Source organism: Oncorhynchus nerka, linkage group LG27 (assembly GCF_034236695.1).
Source record: "Oncorhynchus nerka isolate Pitt River linkage group LG27, Oner_Uvic_2.0, whole genome shotgun sequence".
Classification (NCBI taxonomy): Eukaryota; Metazoa; Chordata; class Actinopteri; order Salmoniformes; family Salmonidae; genus Oncorhynchus; species Oncorhynchus nerka.
The window spans coordinates 58,693,149-58,715,152 of NC_088422.1; the positions used below are offsets into that span (position 1 = coordinate 58,693,149).

The 22,004-nt window shown below is 40.4% G+C and overlaps 2 long non-coding RNA genes across 5 annotated transcripts; one reads left to right on the top strand and one right to left on the bottom strand.

Annotated features, from left to right (window-relative positions):
* Positions 1–1,851: 1,851 nt before the first annotated feature.
* On the bottom strand, positions 1,852–7,068 carry LOC135565338 (uncharacterized). Its single transcript, XR_010461555.1, has 2 exons — positions 3,249–7,068; positions 1,852–2,546 (listed from the first exon to the last, which is right to left on the bottom strand). It is a non-coding gene; the product is annotated as an uncharacterized LOC135565338 (long non-coding RNA).
* Positions 7,069–11,322: 4,254 nt separating this feature from the next.
* Positions 11,323–16,873, top strand: LOC115112049 (uncharacterized). 4 transcript variants are annotated; one of them, XR_010461554.1, is made up of 3 exons: positions 11,323–14,310; positions 14,685–14,769; positions 15,716–16,873. It is a non-coding gene; the product is annotated as an uncharacterized LOC115112049 (long non-coding RNA). The 4 variants fall into 4 exon arrangements; XR_003860892.2 differs by having other exon boundaries at positions 14,685–14,764; XR_010461553.1 differs by lacking the exon at positions 15,716–16,873 and adding an exon at positions 14,987–15,310.
* The last annotated feature ends 5,131 nt before the right edge of the window (positions 16,874–22,004 follow it).

Below are 22,004 nucleotides of genomic sequence, written 5' to 3' on the forward strand. Positions count from 1 at the left end.
CCTAGCCAATGAGGTGTGTGTGAAAGAAATAGTCAAATAAATTATGCTAGTTACTACCCTTGATAACTTTACCAAATAATCATGTTTGAAAGAGTGAGAGTGTGTATGCTATATAAATAGTAATAGAAATGGTAGATACTACTGTACCCCTGATAATTTGGTCAGATAACCGTGTGTGTGTGTCTGTGTACAGTAGGTGACATGTCCATGATAGCTATCTAATAACTATAGTTATGCTAGGTAATGGTTTGGCTTATGTTCATGTCTATGTAGAAGAAGACTGTAGGAGGAAGTGGAGAGGACTCAAGGACAGGTATCAGAGAGAGAGAAGGGCAGAGAAAGAGAAGAAGAGGTCTGGGTCAGCAGCTTCAGGCCAGCAGCCTTGGCGCCTCTGCCACATTCTTTCTTTTCTGGATCCATTTATTGTGCCTAGGGAAACGAGTGGCAATTTTACAGCCAGACCCTCTACTACGTCATCCACAAGTGTTGTTGCCACCGGTGCATCAAGACCCTCAATGTCATCTACAAATGCGACCATCACCTTCACCGGTGGAGTGAGACCCTCTACAACATCATCCACGAGTATGACCACTACCGGTGCAGCCATGGAAGATGATGAAATGGAGGAAGCACCTCTGGATCTAGGACCACCTGAGATTATTATGAACCTCACGGAAGTGACCACCTCGTTGAACAGGATGTGGCCATGGAGAGAAACCGAGAGAGAAACTAAGAGGAACAACGTCACACCAGGCGTCATCGGAGGTACCAGCCCCCAGATCCACTCAACTCATTTCAGCAGAGGCTCCTCCAAGCCGTCGAGAGGGATGCAGCCCAACCTGATGCTCACAGGAAGGACCACATCACAGGTAGTGTCATAATTGTGCGACAGTGAAGTAAAGTAGGTCATTTTTACAGTATAGTCATGTAGGTTAATTGGTATTTCAGATCAAAGTATTAATATGAGGCAAATGTATAGCTGTTGTTTCTGGGTTAGAAAATATCCTAAAACAGTTTGCTGTCGAAATATCTGCCTGTCATATTCATCTTTTGATCTGAAATACAAATTCCATGAGTAAACAGCAAGTATTACCAACTTTACCACACTGTTCCTATATTTATGCCACTAACTACACTATGCAAGCAGTATTTAGTTAACATAAATCTCACCTTTTATGGTGTCATATTATGTTAAGCTTGTATGTGTTGTTTTTCTCTTCCCTTTCAGAAATGGAGTCAATTTAGCTGACCAGCTCACAGGAAGGACAGGAAGAGGAGAGGAGTTGTCTGGTTGTTGTTTTGACCTCCCTCATTGTACCTTTCTTTTCACACACGTCAGTTCTGTTTAAATTCAGTCAATTCATAAAGTAATTTGTTTATCAAGTCTTAGGAGAGCATTCATTATTAGTGTTACATAGATTTCTGAATTGAAACTCATACGGAGTTTTCACAGATGCTCTTGGTCTCTTACGAGACTAAAGGTCAATATATTTCTTTAATTTAAAGCCACTTGAAAACCAGGGTGTTGAAACTTTTTGTGAAGTTATGTTCCATCGACTGGTCCGTGACGTCCAGGGGCCATTTGTTTGTTTAGCTGTGTTATGGCTACATATTATTCCCTTTTTCTCAGAGACAGAGACGCACACCTCTTTGTACCTCAGATCTCCAGTGCCCTGCCCTCTCTCTTTATGGCCATGTCTGAAGTTCCTCTACTACGTCTAGGCTTTATGAGTAGTCCCTGTATCGGTCTGCAATTGTGCCAAAAATACATGCTCTTGCTGTTCTCTTACAGATTACAGGCTACACATTCATAAAAAATAAATAATAATTTACACGCACGCACACACACACCTCTTTCAATAGTTTTATTTTTTAAAACATTTTTACAACACACATACCTGTCATGTTCTTTCCTGTACTTGAATAGTTATTAAATTATAATGTTTTCATTTTCAGTTGTTTATTAATGTCTAATTTAGACTTAATCTGCTTATTTCTTCCCTACACCTTTGCTGATCTAAGACAAGATGAAAGTAAAAACATCCAGCGTAGGGCCTCATCGCCAACGAAGACGTGGGGAACAGGTCCCAGGTCTTCAGCCCCAGGGAGTGATGCAGGTGGTGGAATATCCAGGGTGCCATCCTGAAGTGCCTGGCCAAAGGCAGTCTCGGAGGGTCACGCCATCACTTCCCTTGCCGTAAGCACCAACATCGACAACACGGAAACAGTAGATGGCATCTACTACAGCCAAGAGTACAACTGAATATGTACCCTTGTAGTTGTAGAACTGCGAACCTGAGCACGGTGGAGCCTGGATTACTACATGTTTCCCGTCAATGGAGCCAAGACAATTGGGGAAATTCCACCTCTCCAGAAACTCAGCAGCGATGGCCCTCCAGTCTTCCTCCTTGGGGACAGGCATGTTTTCACCAACCAGACAGTCCCAAATGGCTTGTGCCACAGAGGGGACAATGCCTGCCACCGTGGACCGTCCAACTCGGAAGCTGAATCCTATGGTCCTGTAGGAGTCCCCTGTCGCCAAGAATCTAAAATATAATTCAAAATAATGATCAATATTGTATATAACTTGAATTCCACCCACATATTATATCTACTCATATAGCTACCTCATTACTGTTTATTATGCTTTACTAATTATATTGTAATACTCATCAACTGTCATTAACAATGCCTTGAAACAGTACAATTCAGTCTATGACTATATCAATAAACTGTAGTCCAGGCCAACTCTACTCTTAGAAAGAATGGTACTATCTACTTAAAAGGGTTCTCTGGCTGTCCCCATAGGAGATCCCTTTTAGGTTCCAAGTAGAACCCTATTGGGTTCCATGTATTAAGTATTATACCTGGAACCAAAAATGGTTATCCTATGGGGAAAGCAGAAGGACACTTTTGGAACCTTTTTCTCTAAGAGTGTATGTGAGTCCAATAAGAATGTAATGAATGACTGTAACTGTCTTGAACAACAATGGGTCCTGGAGAAGACTAGCCTACCCTCATCAGGGCAGAAGGCGCCTTTCTTTTCATTTGGTAACATTGCATAATTGAAAAAGGATTATAAACCAACTTTGGAAAAGTTATAGTCCCAATGAACATTCTGTAAAAGTACATCTGATGTCAAATAGGGAATGTTAACTAGAGCCCTTTAGCTAGCTAGGTTGCACATACAAACAATGTATCAAATATAAATCAATTATGATATCAAAGGCTTTAAAAATGTACCTTACCGGAGACAAATCGCCAGGTGTTCAACTGGGCTGATGGACTCCCGGTAGTTGTTATCCATCCGGGTGATCCTGGCTCCAACCATCTGGAGCAGGTGATCGAACTGGCTTCGGTCCAGACGAAAGTAACTTCGGAATTCCTCTCAAAACAGTCGAAGCTCTTGAATTAGACAGTGGAACTCCCCTGCCTGCTTTCGGGACTTTAACCATCTCTGGACCCACACAGACCTGCGCTTTCGGCGGGGCTGGTCCCGGCCCAACAGTGCGATCAAGACCACCTTCCTCAACGTTGGTCTCATTATTGAAAGAGCCTACTCTGCTATCTTGACTATTTATTATTGCATTTTGGAGGGAAATTATATTATAGGCTCTCACAATTCATTTGTGGATGTCATCGAATAAATAATATAAATACATTTATAAAAAATGTGAAGAAATGATGCAATCAAACTTTTTATGTAATCGCACATTTTTACTGACTAAGTGTGCAAAAAAAAAATCTACATTCATATTTTGCTACTTTCTGATAAATCGAACGTATGCTCCACACAGAACGCACTGCAACTGCCTCTGCAACGCAATGCTGCAAGGCAAATGCAGCGTTCCATTGGAAATGAATGTACTTCTGGTGTATCGAAACGCAATAACACAGTCGGTGTGTTCGAAGCGTACACTTCCGACATATCGCAGCAAGAGTAGTATTCTACCCGACTCATATAAACAACATCTTTGAGTGTTTCATTGATAAATGTAGCTTTGTAAGATTGCAGGTTTTTTCAAGTAAAAAAAAAAATACAGACATGCATGATCCTTTAAATATTTTCATGGAACATAAATCTCACTGCTTGGTATTTTTTTATGGTGATTGTGAAAGAGATATTTGTAATGTACTTTTGTGTGTTCATTGAAATCAAATTTGTTTACATTGGACTAGTTCATAAGATTTTAGTTTCTTCACTTTTTTGTGCAATCACCTCCACGTAATACAGCCAGCTTTTCCATTCTTGGCTATCTACCTCTGCAGCCTTTGTCTAAACTTTTTTTTAAATTTTATATATTACTTTCAGTTATTTTTATTGCTACTCTCTTCACATGGAGATGTTAGTTATGGGATGATGATTCCAATTTGGCAACAGGTGCTTGAATAGTTGGGATTAAATAAGTATTGTTACGGTAATACAAAATGTAAATTTTCGGTCCAACATTAAACCAAGTACAATCACTACCAAGCACTACATTCAGAAATAATTTGTGTACCGCATATGGTTCTAGACTATTTGTGAACTATTTATGTAGTGTTTATAAAGCCTTTATGAATGCTATTAAAATTATAAATACTAGTATTATTAATAGACATATTTGTTTGGGGAGTTAAGTGAGCTAGCAAGTGTATTATGGCATTTAGGTGTTATGGATAATAGCTCTGGAGGAGAAGTCGAGCCACAACAAAGTAAACACTGTTGCCTCCAGTACGATTGCACTGTTTATATTGACTGCAAAACAAATAAGCAGATGTAAGTAGATGCAAACGTCCAATCTGGAGTATCATGTGTCATCTGCTGCATACATGAGTTGCAGTCCAAACACTTAAAAGACACCCTATCCCCTCAGCCCTCAAATTAAGTGGAGAATTATGATGACGTGTCATGATGTCTGACGAGTATACACTTGCAGGGCAAGGGGCGAGGGAGGAAGGAATGATTTTTAAATGGACCACCCTTGGCCGGAAATTCATCCCGAGATTATTGTGTTTTCAGACACCGGTAGCTTGTGGGTGCTTTATATGCGCTACAGTCAATTATGAGTGCATGTCTACTTATATTAAATATATCATTATTAATAAATGCCTACTGTATGATAGCATTCTGGAAAATGTTTTATTTCTACAATTTCCAAAAGATAACCAAACAAACATATTTACTTTTTCGAGACGTGTTTGAGACGTCATGTGCATTAGTAACACTATTCGTAATTTATTTGCATTCATTTTAATGTTGTTTTTAATTTTTTCTGACTTTTCTTAGCGGATGTACAATCGTCGCAAATTGAATTATGGGTAGTTTCAGGCCCCAGAGTGAACATAATTGTACACTCGCAAGCCGACTAAAAACGAGGGCCAAGGAGCTTACGTTGTAAACTTCCCTTGCTTGGCTAATAATTTGGACCACCCTCCAAGATGGTGACGGGGATTCCCTCAAGGGCATAAGGCGAGGATAAGTGGACTGTGTGTCTTGTAAGTGTTTGGACCGCTACCATGGAGTGTGTCTGAAAGTGGATGTGTCAACAGAAGAGGGTGTATGGAAAGAGAATCAGCTAATTGGGCAGATTTGTTGCCACTCAAGACTGTTTTATGTGTCTGGGCTGCACGACAAGTACATTGTTGACAACTATAGCATTTTAGCTAAGCCTTTTCCTAACCTGATGCTCATTCTCCTAACCTGCCACATTAATTATCCAAACATGCTCCACATTTTTAGCAAAGATGAACCCCTTTCCAAACCGTAACCTCATTCTCCTAAACTGCCACGTTAATTCTCCTAACCTGCTATGTTAATTCTCCTAATCGGTTACATTCTTCATTGAGATTTGGTTGGCGGATCGCATCAAACTTTTAGGTGCATACACCGCCACCTACTGTACTGGTGTGTGAGGCCATTCACGGCATAACTACAATTTTGTTTTTATATGGTAATACAAAATCCCCCATTCAACTATTAACCCTCTCAAAACAAATTCAACACCACCCCATTCCACTATTTAATTATATCTAGTCCTACTCCAGACCAACAGTCTGAGAGGACATAACACCACTAACACTACCCCCTGCAGCTGTTAAGAAGTAAATCTTAGCAATCCCAAGTACTTCTTTGCCGCTGCCACCACAACCACTATTTTCTGTGACTTTTGATCCATTTCTGCAGTACAATTGACAACCATGGCTATAAATGCTAAAAAGCCCACCTTTACTGAAGCACATATTCTTCCCATCACTCTCTTGGTCTCTGCCTACTCACAGGATCCCTCACCCTGTACCCATCTTGCACTACCACTCTCTTCACTGCTTTGGCATTACAACACTTTCTGTACTACTCTAGGCCGTTATTGTAAATAAGAATTTGTTCTTCACTGACTTCTACGCCTAGTTAAATAAAAGCTAAATACATAACCCTGGCAACCTCAACCTGCCTTTCTCTCACCGGACACCTCCGATCTGCAGCCCCACAACTAACATCCATAACTTTTCCCACCGATACCACACATTACATCATCTTATGCCCTCCTACACACTTTTCACATCTAGGCATCTCCCTCCTACACACTGCTGCAACATGCCCATAAACTTGACACCTAAAACCCTACTATTTTCGGGAAACAAAAGCTCTCACTGTATAACTGACACTTCCTACCCTGACCTTATCTGGCAAAGACTCTACATAAACACTCAGCATGACAGACAAAGTCTTCTGTTTCCCCACACTCTCCACCTGATCTACGTCTCACCTAACTGTATATGTCACAGACACCGGGGATATAAAAAATGCGTTTAGAAGGACTGCCAGGCAGAATTTAGTTATTGCACATCAAGGCAGGCTTTCCCTAACGGAAGAATTCAAATAAAGTATCGAACGCGCAAATAGGATCTCACTATCTCGTGCTTGACTCTGCCCACCTCCTTGTTCTATGACTAACTTGATCCAATTGGAAACGACGGGCTCTATATTGGGTTAATTATACAAAAATATTTGCTCCAAATATGCAGTTACCCGTTATTTGAATCTGGAGCGAGAAAGGCAAACCCGGAATCATAACGCCTGAGTGGAGTTTCCACATCCGGCTTTCAGCGGAAAAGGAAGCTCGTTTACGCGGAACCACAGCATGTCTACGTTTTTTTGTGACTAAGATTTTAGCCAAGTGTTTAGAATGATTTTCTAATGCCTCGATACGCAGCGTCGAACTCAAAGCATTCCGTTTACATTTTCGGAATAAGCTAACCAGTGACCCACCTGGAAGTAATTTGTCGTAGGAACAACTTTTTTTTCTAATTCCAAACTGTCGTATGGAAGGTTTAGGGGTACCTGAAAAATCAAGGTAGCTACAGTAATTGCTAACTAACGTTAGCTAGCTGAGCTACTCTATTTGATCTGAACCACAAGTCTATGACAAACAATAGGCTACTCCATGTACAGATAATTCATGTATTGCAATCAATGCGCCCTTGCAAGTGTCATATTTGCCGTCAATACATAGCTAGTTAGCAAGATGATTTGGCTACTTGGTGGTACTCACTATTCGTTTATGTTATGTGCCATGTCTCATTGGATCTAACATTACTGCAGTGAGATGCAAGTTAAGATTGTCAGGTAGCCTGAGGCTAGGGTGGACTCCCTTGGTCAGTTGGTATAGGCCTAACAATACACTTGGAATCAACTGTAGTTACACCACTAGCTAATATTACAGAACGTATTTCCTCAGAATTTTCACTGTTGTAAAAAGGCTTTATAAAAATCCATTTGATTTATATACTTAAGGAGATAGGCCTGGACAGCTACTTGGACATTACTAGGTCAAACCAAACTATATTTAAGTTGACCCTGGGTGTCACCCAGATAGCTAGTTTAGTTGGTGTGAGATGGATGTAGATATAAAGCCAGAGGAGGATGAGGTGGAGATATCCCCAGCTGTCATTTTGTCTGACTCTTTTGATGCAAGTTATTCATATGCCGAAAATGGATATGACACAGCAAAACAACGGCTTATTTGTAATCTGTTAGAAGATACAAAATCAAGTGATAGGGAGATTAAAATGAATTCAACAAAAGTTGGTACTCCACTTCCAACAGCAGTAAATGTGGGTGGTAAAGTTGTTGTTCGTGTTCACACAGAACAGGATAGACCAAGCACCCCTGTAGGGAATTTAATCAAAGAGGAGTCATGTTTTTACATGTCACCCAGTGATATTCAGATTGGAAAAGTATGTACCTTGTCTCGGTCTGTCCTGGTCAGCAACATTAAACAGGCAAATGTGATGCCCTTTGCAGAGGAAGTGGTGAAAAACTGCTTCCCCTTGTGCAAAGAAATAGGTGTGGAATTTGATGTGAGATCCAAACCGGCATCCAAAACAAAACTTGACTCACAGTTACTGACAAATGGTGTAATGTATGAGGTTCATAAGTTTGCAAAAAATACAAAAAGGAGTTATATGTATACCGTCTATAATATTCTGAAATATAATTTTGATGTACGTTTTCAAAATCAGAAACGCTGTCAAAATGCCATACATATTGCATCTAAACTCAAACGAATGGCCAAACGGAAACATGTCGCAGATAAAGACTTTTCAAAAGAAGTGTTTATAATACCGCTTGTGACTAGACAATACAAGAAAAAAGAAGCTAATCCACCTGCAAGATTGTCAAAAAGACAATTGAATTTGAAAGGGATACAAGAGGCAGATGATACAGAGGAGAAGATGAACTCCCAGAAGATGGTTAACAAGACCGGTTTGAAATATCTGGTCGCTGATGGAAGGACTGCATGGTCTCTGCATGCTGAAGAGATCATCTCTATCGAAACAGATGAAACTGTCAAGCTTGGCCAAGATAATGGACCCACTGACTTCTGCTTAAAGGAGTCTGACGTTCACTCTGGGGTCACAGAGCAAACCCCATGCCCAGAGAACCACCAAGTTGACATTTGCAGGAAAATGATCAATGAAATTGTTACGAGTGGTGAAATGCAACAGATGAGATGGATTTTTGTAACCTTTTCAAAGTGTTTTGGTGCTGGGACTGGTTCCGAAAAGAAATTTGAACAAATCCTCGCTGAATACAGATCAGACATCCTACCACTGATGGTTGAGAAACATTATGGCTTTAGTTCCATTGAAAATACAATGATGTGCCTTGTAAATCAGCTCTTCTGTGGCTTACATTTGATTGATGGCTTTGCTCACCAGGCAAAAACAAGTCTTCTACTTTGGGAAAATATGATTTTAGGAGATAAAGAAGTAGGAGTCCATAGTTCCCCTAACATTAGGACAACAGAGTTGGAGTCTGGAACAGTGCGTTTGGTGAGTTCTGTGAGTATTGCTGTGCAAGAGCTTGGATGGGCAGAGGACGGTCAGCTTGTTCCGTTCGAAACCTTTTTGACCAGCAAAAAAGAATTTGATGAAGTTCCTTTGTCTCTATCCATTGGACAAAGAATAGATGGTCTGTTTCATAATTCTGCTGGGGTGTATAGCATCCATGATGATTTGGTTGAGTTTACCAGTACGTACGGAGCTGAGAGTAGTTTGCTTGCGGCAGTTGTTGCTGATTTGGAGGTTCAACAGTTCAAGGCCGGATGCAGAGCTCTGGGTCTGGTTTCCAAGCTTATCATTGATCCTCTCTGGAGAGCCTTAACTTTGAAGGGAAACGTGTTGGAGATGGAAGAAAGATACCAAACCCTTGTTACCAAACTCAAGGAATGGCAGGAAGATGGGAGAGGCCTTGTTAAAGGAAATGCATGCTTGTTTGATGACATTGAGGTACCCAAGAACCTTGTGTTTGATAGGCTTACCATGTGGACCGACACAGACTTTTTTGAGTTGACTGTTCAGATTGTTGAGTTGATCCTAGCCAGTTTTCTGAAGGTATGTTCTATGATGCTTCCAGTCGATCCAGAGCTCCTGTCAAAGAAAAATGATCGATTCGGAAAGGATTTGGCAATATTAGATCAATTGCAAAAAGCTAAGTCAAATGCAGTCAGTATTGCCATTGAAGGCATGGACATGTGCAAGAAGAATCACACTTGGGAATGGCTGTCCTTTTTGGATGAACCAAAAATAGTGTCAATGAGGAAAACATTCCAGACAGTGTAGGCAAAGGAAGAAGAAAAGCTCTCTGCCACACCTGCAGAAGAATGAAAATTGTAAAGTAATAGACATGAAAGATATGTCTTTTTTTATTTTATGTTATTGGTTTGGTACTTATCTATTTACTAGTAAACCACAGTACAGAACCGTTTAATAGCATGGCATCTTTCAAAAAATGCATAAATGTGCTATGTTTCTAGTGCCTTCGCTTTTGTGTTCAAATAAACAGCAATGCAACCTCAGATGAGTTCAGACAAGCAGATTAAAATTATAATATAGTTAGTTACATTGTATACCTATTTTGTACTATACTGTATAGCCTAAATATGTTAAAACGTGGTGTCAGTAAATGTTGAATGTCGAATAACGCTTATCCATTTGGTACCACGTGCTTACCTGTTTTTATATGATTTGAAATCCAATGTAGAGTTTTTTCACGAAGTGTGCTGTCAGGAAAAGTGTAGAGGCTTTGTCACAATAGTTGAATTTGCAGATTCCCTTGGCCTTCTATTCACTTTTGATGCCTGGTCTTATTTATGAAAAAAAGAACATGATAATTTTGAGAGGAGACCAGTTGTTATTTTAGTGTTATTAGCTTATTTCTGGACCATTTTTTTGTTTGACCTTTGAATTGCCTACTTGAATGGTCAACTTAAATATAAACAAGATGGAGAGCAAGGCTCTGAAAGTGGTCTACTTTTCCATTGTCAAAACTAGTCATGCTTTGTTTTATTTTATTTTTAAATACATTTTTAAATCAAATTTTGGTAATCCATTTTTGAGAGCCTGTTTTATCTCTATATTTTTGTTGGAGATCAAGATGTTTTCATTAGGACAAATGCACTGCAGTGCTTTTCTATCTGCTGCAGCATTCAACGTTGCATATTTCTGTAGACTTCAGGAAGAACATGCTTTTATATACAAACATCAAATAATTTGCAAAAGGTGAGTGCTTCATTCACTTCGAAAACTATTCACTGTTTCAATTAAGTAGCTATTTAGTTTCTTCTGTTTTTTGTTTTGTTTACTATGACAATGCATTCTGTCTTTCTGCAGGCCGAGTTCCAGGTTTGTGATGTCCACCATGAGAGATTCTTATTGAAGTTGAACCAGTGACTGTGTGTACCAGTGTTTCCTCAGGAAATGTTGTTAGCTGTGGGGGAAAAATTAGCGGGGGGGGGGGGGGTTCTGGAGACCACCCTGGAAAACAAAATATGTGTAAGTACTCTAAACCTTGGTTCTGGTGACTTAAAACTCAAAGGGAGAGGGACAAAGAGGATCTACATTTAAATGTTTTTACTCGTTTCATTGCAGAGAAGTCCCTCTCACAATTAACGGAAGACACTTGTATAATCAGTGTGATTGCTGCCAACTGTGAGGCCAGCTTTGTCATTGCCGTCAGCTTGTCCAACCCCTGAAATACATGAAAAACTAAAATATGTACAACATTAAACAAGAGCCAACAGAGTGGTAGTTCAACAGGAAAAAGTGTTGCGCAACATTGGCCTATAATGTTCTCATCAAAAGATTGTCACACTCATGCCAATGCTTCAACTAGCACATGTTGCTTGTAAAAGAGGGCCAGTCTTGCAGCACAGCAGCCCCTGGCTCTTCCAAGAACTGCCTGGAGATGAGGGTTAGGTTAAAGGTGTTTATTCTGCATTACGAAATCCTCGTCGACCCACTGTGCTGTCAGACTCAGCATGCTCATGGGGCTGACATCGCTGGTCCAAATGTAATTCGTGAAGCTAATAGCAGTGACGCCCATAGCAAGTAGCTCATGGATGTGCGTTTCAACAATACTGTGTAACTCCGGTAGGGCAACATTTGAAAAATAGTGCCTACTTGGTAGTATGTACCGGTGCTCGAACCAGTTCGGTGAAAGTCTACATCATCCACGACAGAGAACGGTTGATTGTCAAGGGCAATGAATTCCATTATCTTGGCGTTAACGGGTTTCGCCTTTGAGTTGTCTCGCTGAAATGTTCTTAGTCTTTCAAATGACTGCTTAACTTGAACATGTTTAGTTGTTGGAAGTGTGCGCTTAGTTTTGTTATGCTTTTGTTCTAAGTAGGGGGTTGATGCACTTTCAAATTAGTTATTCGGTTTGTGGTATTGAAAGATTTCACTTTCTCCCCCCCTCTGGAAATATATATATTTATATTTTCACCTTTATTTAACCAGGTAGGCTAGTTGAGAACAACTTCTCATTTGCAACTGCGACCTGGCCAAGATAAAGCATAGCAGTGTGAACAGACAACAACACAGAGTTACACATGGAGTAAACAATAAACAAGTCAATAACATAGTAGAAAAAAAAATGTCTATATACATTGTGTGCAAAAGGCATGAGGTAGGCAATAAATAGGCCATAGGAGTGAATAATTACAATTTAGCAGATTAACACTGGAGTGATAAATGATCAGATGAACATGTGCAGGTAGAGATACTGGTGTGCAAAAGAGCAGAAAAGTAAATAAAATAAAAACAGTATTGGGATGAGGTAGGTAAATTGGGTGGGCTATATACCGATGGACTATGTACAGCTGCAGTGATCGGTTAGCTGCTCAGATAGCAGATGTTTAAAGTTGGTGAGGGAGATAAAAGTCTCTGTAAATAATAGCAGCACAAACGTTGCATATGGCCTTTTTGTTATCTTCCTTTGAAACTTCAAAATAGATCCACACAGCTGACATTGTGGGCTTGGCTAGGAATGCTGTGTTGCATGTGTAATGCTGTATTTTTTGTGGCGTCATTATGTCATCTACATACGTTATATAGGTACCCACGTCAGCTTTGACATCGGTTTTGCACATTGGCGTTAAACTAGACATCGGGCTGATGTTGGCGTTTGTTTCTAATATTGGCCAATTCCGATATGCTTACCGAAATACCGTGCATCCCTAGAAATAATAGAAAAGTGAAACATGTAATAATAGATACACAATGAGTAATGATAACATGGCTATATACAAGGGGTACCAGTACCGAGTTGATGTGCAGTGATATGAGGTAATTGAGGTATATACTGTATGTACATATAACTAGGAATGAAGTGACCAATAGTAAACAGTAGCAGCAGCGTATGTGATGAGTTTGTTCAGGTAACTATTTAACTAACTATTTAGCTTATGGCTTGGGGGTAGAAGCTGTTCAGGGTCCTGTTGGTTTCAGAATTAGTGCATCAGTACCGCTTGCCGTGCGGTAGCAGAGAGAACAGTCGATGGCTTGGGTGGTTGGAATCTTTCTCTGACACCACCTGATATAGAGGTCCTGGTATGGAGCTCGGCCCCAGTGATGGGCCATCTGCACTACCCTAGCGCCTTGCAGTGCCGTACCAAGCGGTGACGCAGCCAGTCATGCTGTTCTCAATGATCCGCCATGACTGCAGGCTGTATTTTTACCTCTACAGTGTAGAGTCAACCATGTGGTGAAATAAAACATTCCACATTGTTCCTCAGATTTATGCATCACTGGTGGGGAGCTAGTTTCTGGATCAAAATATATGCAAGTAATGCTGTGACTTGGGATTTGATATCTTTTTACAATGATTATCACTGTCACTAGGCCGGAATGAAGTGGATATTTATATCCTCTCATGAGGAGGTCAATGAGGTATTGAGGTTGCAAGTTCAAATCCCCGAGCTGACAAGGTACAAATCTGTCGTTCTGCCCCTGAACAGGCAGTTAACCCACTGTTCCTAGGCCGTCATTGAAAATGAGAATTTGTTCTTAACTGACTTGCCTAGTTAAATAAAGGTAAAATTTTAAAAATAATTTTATTAATTTGCTTGATCTAATAATTTCATACATGTGTATTCACAGGTGATGCGTGTGTTTCTCTTTCAACTTGATGCATGCTATTTGAGTCTGGGTGTACAACAGCTCTTTTCAGGGTCCAGTTTGTGATCCCCAAAAATGTATTTGTAGTGACTTTCTTCTTGTGAGTTTCACTTATTTTTTTGTGCTGTCTACTAACTTTCCTGACGGTTTGAATATTTATGAAACATTATGATAATCTTTGGCTCTGCTCCTTATGTTTATTCACAGATCCTCTGCTTGAAACAGTTACGGGATGTGAAGTCTGATTCTGTCCTCAACTTGTTGACCTGCCTTGAGGATGTTGGACACCACTGTTGCACCTTCAGCCATGACTTCTTTTCATGTCAGTCGATGGGCTGACTGACCTCAAGGCGCAGAAGGTGTTTTAAGGTTTGTCGTCGGACACAAACTATTCAGAGTCTGTTGTGAATGACAAAGATATCCAGTAATTACTAATTATTTATAATGTATGACAATAGTAGTGAAACACTAGCACTACTCGAGAAATTATGAATGGCATATTCTGTGGCGGTAGTCAGCCTAGAGGTTTGAGATGTGGATCAGTTACTGATGCGTGGCTTGTGTCATTTCCCAGCTGCCCTCTGTGTTGTGCCCTTTAGCTGGGCACATATTCCCCAAAATGTTCCATGGTGGTGTGCTGCGGCTGACCTGGTGCCGCTGCTCGTGTGTTTTGTGGGGTTGGGAAAGGCTAAAGACAAAGTTAAATTTCTGTGAAAAAAGGACAAAGCATTATCCTGTTGTAGTTTAGGTATAGGAGGAGGTCTGGTGCAGTGGGGTGTTCCAGGTCCGCAACACTTGAGGAGAAAACATCTTAATCATGATGGTAAGGTAAGCTTGTGACTGTACATGTCATATTCACTGTGTGGACCTCTATGAATCATTACTTAAATAGGAACTATTTACTGTAGCTAGGGACAGTTAGCTGCTTGCACAAACAATAAATATTTGTACAACTTTCTACAAATTATCTTGCCACTGTAAATGCTCAAAAACATGATGGTTCTTATCACACTAAAAGCGATCTTGATGATTCAATTATTTGTAGGTTCATGCTCTACAACATGCTCTACAACATCCGCAGAGTACGACCCTGCCTCACACAGGAAGCGGCGCAGGTCCTAATCCAGGCACTTGTCATCTCCCGTCTGGATTACTGCAACTCGCTGTTGGCTGGGCTCCCTGCCTGTGCCATTAAACCCCTACAACTCATCCAGAACGCCGCAGCCCGTCTGGTGTTCAACCTTCCCAAGTTCTCTCACGTCACCCCGCTCCTCCGCTCCCTCCACTGGCTTCCAGTTGAAGCTCGCATCCGCTACAAGACCATGGTGCTTGCCTACGGAGCTGTGAGGGGAACGGCACCTCAGTACCTCCAGGCTCTGATCAGGCCCTACACCCAAACAAGGGCACTGCGTTCATCCACCTCTGGCCTGCTCGCCTCCCTACCACTGAGGAAGTACAGTTCCCGCTCAGCCCAGTCAAAACTGTTCGCTGCTCTGGCCCCCCAATGGTGGAACAAACTCCCTCACGACGCCAGGACAGCGGAGTCAATCACCACCTTCCGGAGACACCTGAAACCCCACCTCTTTAAGGAATACCTAGGATAGGATAAAGTAATCCCTCTCACCCCCCCTCCCCCTGAAAAGATTTAGATGCACTACTGTTCCACTGGAGGTCATAAGGTGAATGCACCAATTTGTAAGTCGCTCTGGATAAGAGCGTCTGCTAAATGACTTAAATGTAAATGTAAATGTAAATGTTGCTCCTTCCTTCACAGGTCATCTGCTTGCCATACTAGAGAGACACACTCTGTTTCCATCCTCAACTTGCGGACCTGCCCTGAGGATGTTATACACCACTGTTGCGCCTACAGTCATGTTGATTTCCGACTGGTTGTCTTTGGACTACATGCCATGGGCTGACTGACCTGAACAGAAATACAATATTCATCACTTTCCTCATATTGGACTACTCTGATTAGTTATGAGGTAACAGGAAATAGACTCATTACTCATAAATCATTGCAGCTCACTTGACTGTGGATAGCAGAGCTCTCTGGTGTTTCACCATTTGAAATTAAACAACAAAAATGTAAATTACCATTGTTTTACACTTCTGACATATCGCAGCAGTAAGAGTAGTATTCTACCTGACTCATAAACAACATCCTTGAGTGTTTCGTTGATTAATGTATCTTTATAAGATTGTATTCCTTTTTACCTGTAAAAAACCTGTAGACATGCATGATCCTGTAAATATTTACAAGGAACATAAATCTCACTACTTGGTATTTTTATATGGGGATTGTGAAAAATATATTTAATGTAGTTTTGTATGGTAATTGTAAATCAAATTTGTTTTCATTGGACTAGTCCATAAGAATTTTGTTAGGATTTGTTTGTCTTCAACAACTGTTCTTAATTATGCCACCTTTTTTGTCCAATTATCTCCACGTAATTACAGCCATCTTTTCCATTCTTGGTTATCTGCCTCTGTAGCCTTTATTTAAAGTTTTATTTTTTGTATTACTTTGTTATTTTTATTGCTACTCTCTTCACATGGAGATGTTAGTTATGGGATGATGATTCCAATTTGGCAACAGGTGCTTGGATAGTTGGGATTAAATAAGTATTGTTACGGAAATACAAAATGTCAATATCGGTCTCACTTTAAACCAAGTACAAGTACTACATTCACAAATCATCTATAAGTGTTTGTCATACTCTATGAAGGGTTACATACCCATTTCCACTGTAGAGTGAATTGCCAACTGTGACATAACTCAATATGTATGTTCACACACCATCTGTAGAGTATGACATGGTTATAGACTATTTGTGAAGTGTTTATGTAGTGTTTATGAAGCCTTTATGAATGCTATTTAATGCCTTTATAAGTTGTACCTACAATTATAAATACTAGTATTAATAGACTATTATATTTGTTTGGTGTATTAAGTGAGCTAGCACGTGTATTATGGCATTCAGGTGTTATGGATAAGAGCTCTGGAAGAGAGGTCGAGCCATAACAAAGTAAACACTGTTGCCTCCAGTACGATAGGTGGCGATATTGCACTGTTTATCTTGACTGCAAAACAAAGAAGCAGATGCAAATTTACATTTACATTTACATTTAAGTCATTTAGCAGACGCTCTTATCCAGAGCGACTTACAAATTGGATTGCCAATCTGGAATATCATGGGTCATGTGCTGCATACGTGGAGTGTCTGAAAGTGGGCGTGTCAACAGAAGTGGGTGTATGGAAACCGAATCAGCTAATTGGGCAGATTTGTTGCCACTGACCATTTTGTGTGTGGGCTGCACGACAAGTAGATTGTTGACAACCATAGCATTTTAGCTATCCTTAATAACCTCATTCTCCTAACCTGCCGCGTTAATTATCCAAACCTGCAACGCATTTTTAGCTAAGCCTAACATCTTTCCTAACCTTAACCTCATTCTACTAACATGCCACGTTAATTATCCTAACCTGCTACCTTCTTCTTTGGAATTTGTTTGTCAGATCGCATCCACCTTTTAAGTGCATACACCGCCAACTACTGTACTGGTGTGTGTGAGGCAATTTACAGTCTAACTACATTACATTCTTTGATATGGTAATACAAAATTGTGAAAAAGGAAAATTTCCCTCCCAACTATTAACCCTCTCAAAAAAATACAAAAATAAAACACCACACCATTCCACTATTTAATTATATCTAGTCCCACACCAGACCTAATCCTGCAGCTGTTACGCAGTAAATCCTCTCAATCCCAAGTACTTCTCTGCCGCTGCCACCACTACCACTATTTTCTGTGACTTTTGATCCATTTCTGCAGTACAATTGACAACCATGGCTATAAATGCTAAAAAGCCCACCTTACTGAAGCACATATTCTGGTCTCTGCCTACTCACAGGAATCCTCTCAGAATCCCTCACCCTGTTCCCATCTTCCACTACCACTCTCTTCACTGCTTCGGCATACAACACTTTCTGTACTCTAGGCCATCATTGTAAATACGAATTTGTTCTTGACTGACTTGCCTAGTGAAATAAAGGTTAAATACATAACCCTGGCAACCTCAACCTGCCTTTCTCTCACCGGACACCTCCGATCTCCAGCCCCATGGGCAGCCCTACAACTAACATCCATAACGTTTCCCACCGATACCACACATTCCTTCAGCTTATGCCCTCCTACACACTTTTCACATCTAGGCATCTCCCTCCTACACACTGCTGCAACATGCCCATAAACTTGACACCTAAAACACTAGTATTTTTGGGAAACAAAAGCTTTCATGGGATAACTGACACTTCCTACCCTGACATTATCTGGCAAAGACTCTACATAAAAAGCATGACTGACAAAGTCTTCTGTTTCCCCACACTCTCCACCAGATCTACGTCTCACCTAACTGTATGTGTCACAGACACCGGGAATCTTACATTTCAACTGCTCCCCCTTAACACTTAGTGCTGACCCGTTGTCACTCCTTTCATCAGCGCCCTGCTCCGGAGAGCAAAGCAAGTCACAATTCCTGTCCCTAATTGCGAAATCCAGAGCACCCGCTCCCTCTGGGTGGAGGAAACACAAATCTACATGAGTCCACTCCTAGTTACCTTCACCAGCACTTCATCCTCACTCTCGCCAGGTTCCATCTCTGAAATGCTTGGGCACGTATCCCTCTTTTTGCACTCGACACCAACCTTCCTCAACATACTGCTTCTCTCTACACTCAACTTCTTCGCAGCAGTCATCACTGCACCTGCCACAGTTAATTCATCCTCACTCGTCATGTTCAATTTACTCCTCAAGCTCTTCAAAAAGTTCTGAGAACCTCCATTCTATATTCACTCAAAATATATTACACTTTCTCCTTTTTTTCAAGTTCCAAACGGTCTTATGGAAGGCTAAGGGGGACCTGCAAAATCAAGGTAGCTACAGTAATAGCTAACTAACGTTTAGCAAGCTTAGCGAGGCTATTTGATGTGAGCCACTAGTCTATCACAAACAATAGGCTACTCCACGTACTGATAATTCATGTTCTGCAATCAATGCGCTCTTGCAAGTGGCATATTTGCCGTCAATATAGACCTCAATACATAGTTAGCTAGATGAGTTGGCTACTTGGTGGTACTCACAATACGCATTTGTTATGTGCCAAGTCTCATTGGATTTAACGTTACTGCAGTGAGATGCAAGTTAGGTTTGTCAGTTAGCCTGAGGTTAGTTTGATAAACTGTGGGGGTAATTCAGGACACAAAGCACCCATTAGGTGTTGTGGTGTAATAAACAGTCATTTTTACAAGCAGACAGAAGTAGAGTGGGTGGACTCCCTTGGTCAGTTGGTGTAGGCCAAACCTTAAACTTGGAATCATCTGTAGTTACACCACTATATCTAATATTACATAACCTATTTCCTCAGACTCTCACCATTTTCACTGTTATGAAAAGGACTTTATAAAAATCAATTGGATTGATATGCTTAAGGAGATAGGCCTGGTCAGCTACTTGGACATTACTAGGTCTAACCAAACTATATTTAAGTTTACCCTGGGTGTCACCCAGATAGCTAGTTTAGTCGGTGTGAGATGGATGTAGATATAAAGCCAGAGGAGGATGAGATGGAGATATCCCCAGCTGTCATTTTGTCTGACTCTTTTAATGCAAGTTATTCATATGCCGAAAATTGGTATGACACAACAAAACAAAGCCTTATTTGTGCTCCGTTAGAAGATACAAAATCAAGTGATAGGGAGATTCAAATTAATTCAACAAAAGTTGGTGCTCCAGCTGTAAATGTGGGTGGTAAAGGTGTTGTCCATGTTCACACAGAACAGGATAACCCAAGCACCCCTGTAGGGAATTTAATCAAAGATAAGCCATGTTTTTACATATCTCCCAATGATATTCAGATTGGAAAAGCATGTACCTTTTCTCAGTCGCAACATTTAGTTGCAGAAAGTGTTTCTTTGGGAGGACAAATAAACCCAACTGCACAGATATTTAGCAGCTTTCAAATACAGCCACTAAACAATGATCAAGTGCTGACTGATTATGTTAATCTCCCAAGTCAAAGTATTGCCAAACCGTTTCTGATAATTTCACCTGCAATAGCAAGTGACAGTAATTTAACTCCAGTGCTGCAACCATGTCATATGAGGACTCACAGGCCTATTCTTCCAGCCTATTGTAAAACCATTTACTTCTACCTCTGTTCAAGAGGAAGACTATGACATTAAAATAAAAAAAGAGGGAAGAAAATGGTCAAGGCACAAAAAGGGAAAAAAGATGGAGATATGTGGCGACATCGTGTTAATTACTCAGAACATATTTCGCAAAGGTCGTCAGCTGGAAAAAAGTTGAAGGATCCATACTCCAACTGCAAGAAAATTGGCTTGGATTTCAATGTTGGGTCTGGATCCAATCAGAAACTAGATGTGCAGTTGCTGACTAAAGGTGTGATGGTTGAGGTTTCTGATTTTGCTAAAGAAGTTAATAGAGCTCAGCAGCATGTTGTCTGTGACATTCTAGAGTACAACTTTGATCTTGGTTTGCAAAAGCATCAAAGGTATGATTTTGCGACACGTACTATGCACAAATTAAGAGAATTGATGAGAAAACGAAAAACTGTTCTAGGAAAACCTGAATTGGTAATGGAGGTGTTTACCCTTCCTGATCCCAACATGATAAAAGGTTCAAAATATGCCCTTTCAACTGCAAAGAATTATGACCGTGTGTCAGAAAATCTTGAACCTGCAGACACGCTCTTAATGGACAAATCTCATCTGGACATCTGTCAGAAAATCTTGAACCTGCAGACACGCTCTTAATGGACAAATCTCATCTGGACATCGTATCCAGACTTACTCAGCATGTCAAGACAGACAACCTGTTAACTGAGAAAGATGTAACGCAGTGTGCTGGTGGAACGGCGTACAGCCTTGCAAGGGACCAAAACGGGCATCTAATGGCCTCTACAATATCAAAAACAATGAAGGACCCCTATCCCCTCTGTAAGAAAATAGGATTAGAACTTGATGTGAAATCCAATGTTGGGGCAAAAGAGAAACTTAATTTGGAATTATTGACCAAAGGTGTAATGATTGAACTTGGTCATTTTGCCAAAGATGTTTGTGGAACTTACAAGCAAATTGTCATTGATGTCCTAGAGCACAATTTTGATCTTGATTTGCCTATTGAGAAAACCAAGCTGTCTACCTATATTATTACAAAGTTGAGACGAGTTGTTAAGAAAATGACATGCATGGCATATAGAAGGAAACCTCCATATTTAAAGGAATCATTCTCACTGGGGGTTGGCACAAGAAAGAAACCTGCAGTGATTTCCAGTAAAATGCAGGTCATTAACTCAATTGTGTGGAAATATCAAGGACTGAAAAAAGTAACAGAAAGAAGACGATTAGATTTGAGAAGGAAAAAGGGAGAAAGAGCCACTTGCAAAGTAAGAGACACGAAGGCAGAGAAATGTCATAGAGGTAGACGAGTAGGCCTAGTTTCTCAGTCTGTGAAGAAACAGATCATCTCCAACGAGACTGGACTCACATTGTCAGCCGGAAAAACGAAGGTCCCTGTCAGCAAAATTAAAAAGGCAAACGTGATGCCCTTTGCAGAGAAAGTGGTGAAAAACTGCTACCCCTTGTGCAAAGAAGTAGGTGTGGAACTTGATGTGAGATCCAAACCACCATCCAAAACAAAACTTGACTCACAGTTACTGACAAATGGCGTAATGTATGAGGTTCATAAGTTTGCAAAAAATACAAAAAAGGCTTATATGTATACTGTTTATGATATACTGGAATATAATTTTGATCTAGATTTGCAAAATCAGAAACGCTGTCAATTTGCCATACATATTTCATCTAAACTGAAATGAATGGCTAAACGGAAACATGTCGCAAATGAAGACTTTTCAAAAGAAGTGTTTATAATACCGCTTGTGACTAGACAATACAAGAAAAAAGAAGCTACTCCACCTGCAAGATTGTCAAAAAGACAATTGGATTTGAAAAGGATACAAGAGGCAAATGATACAGAGG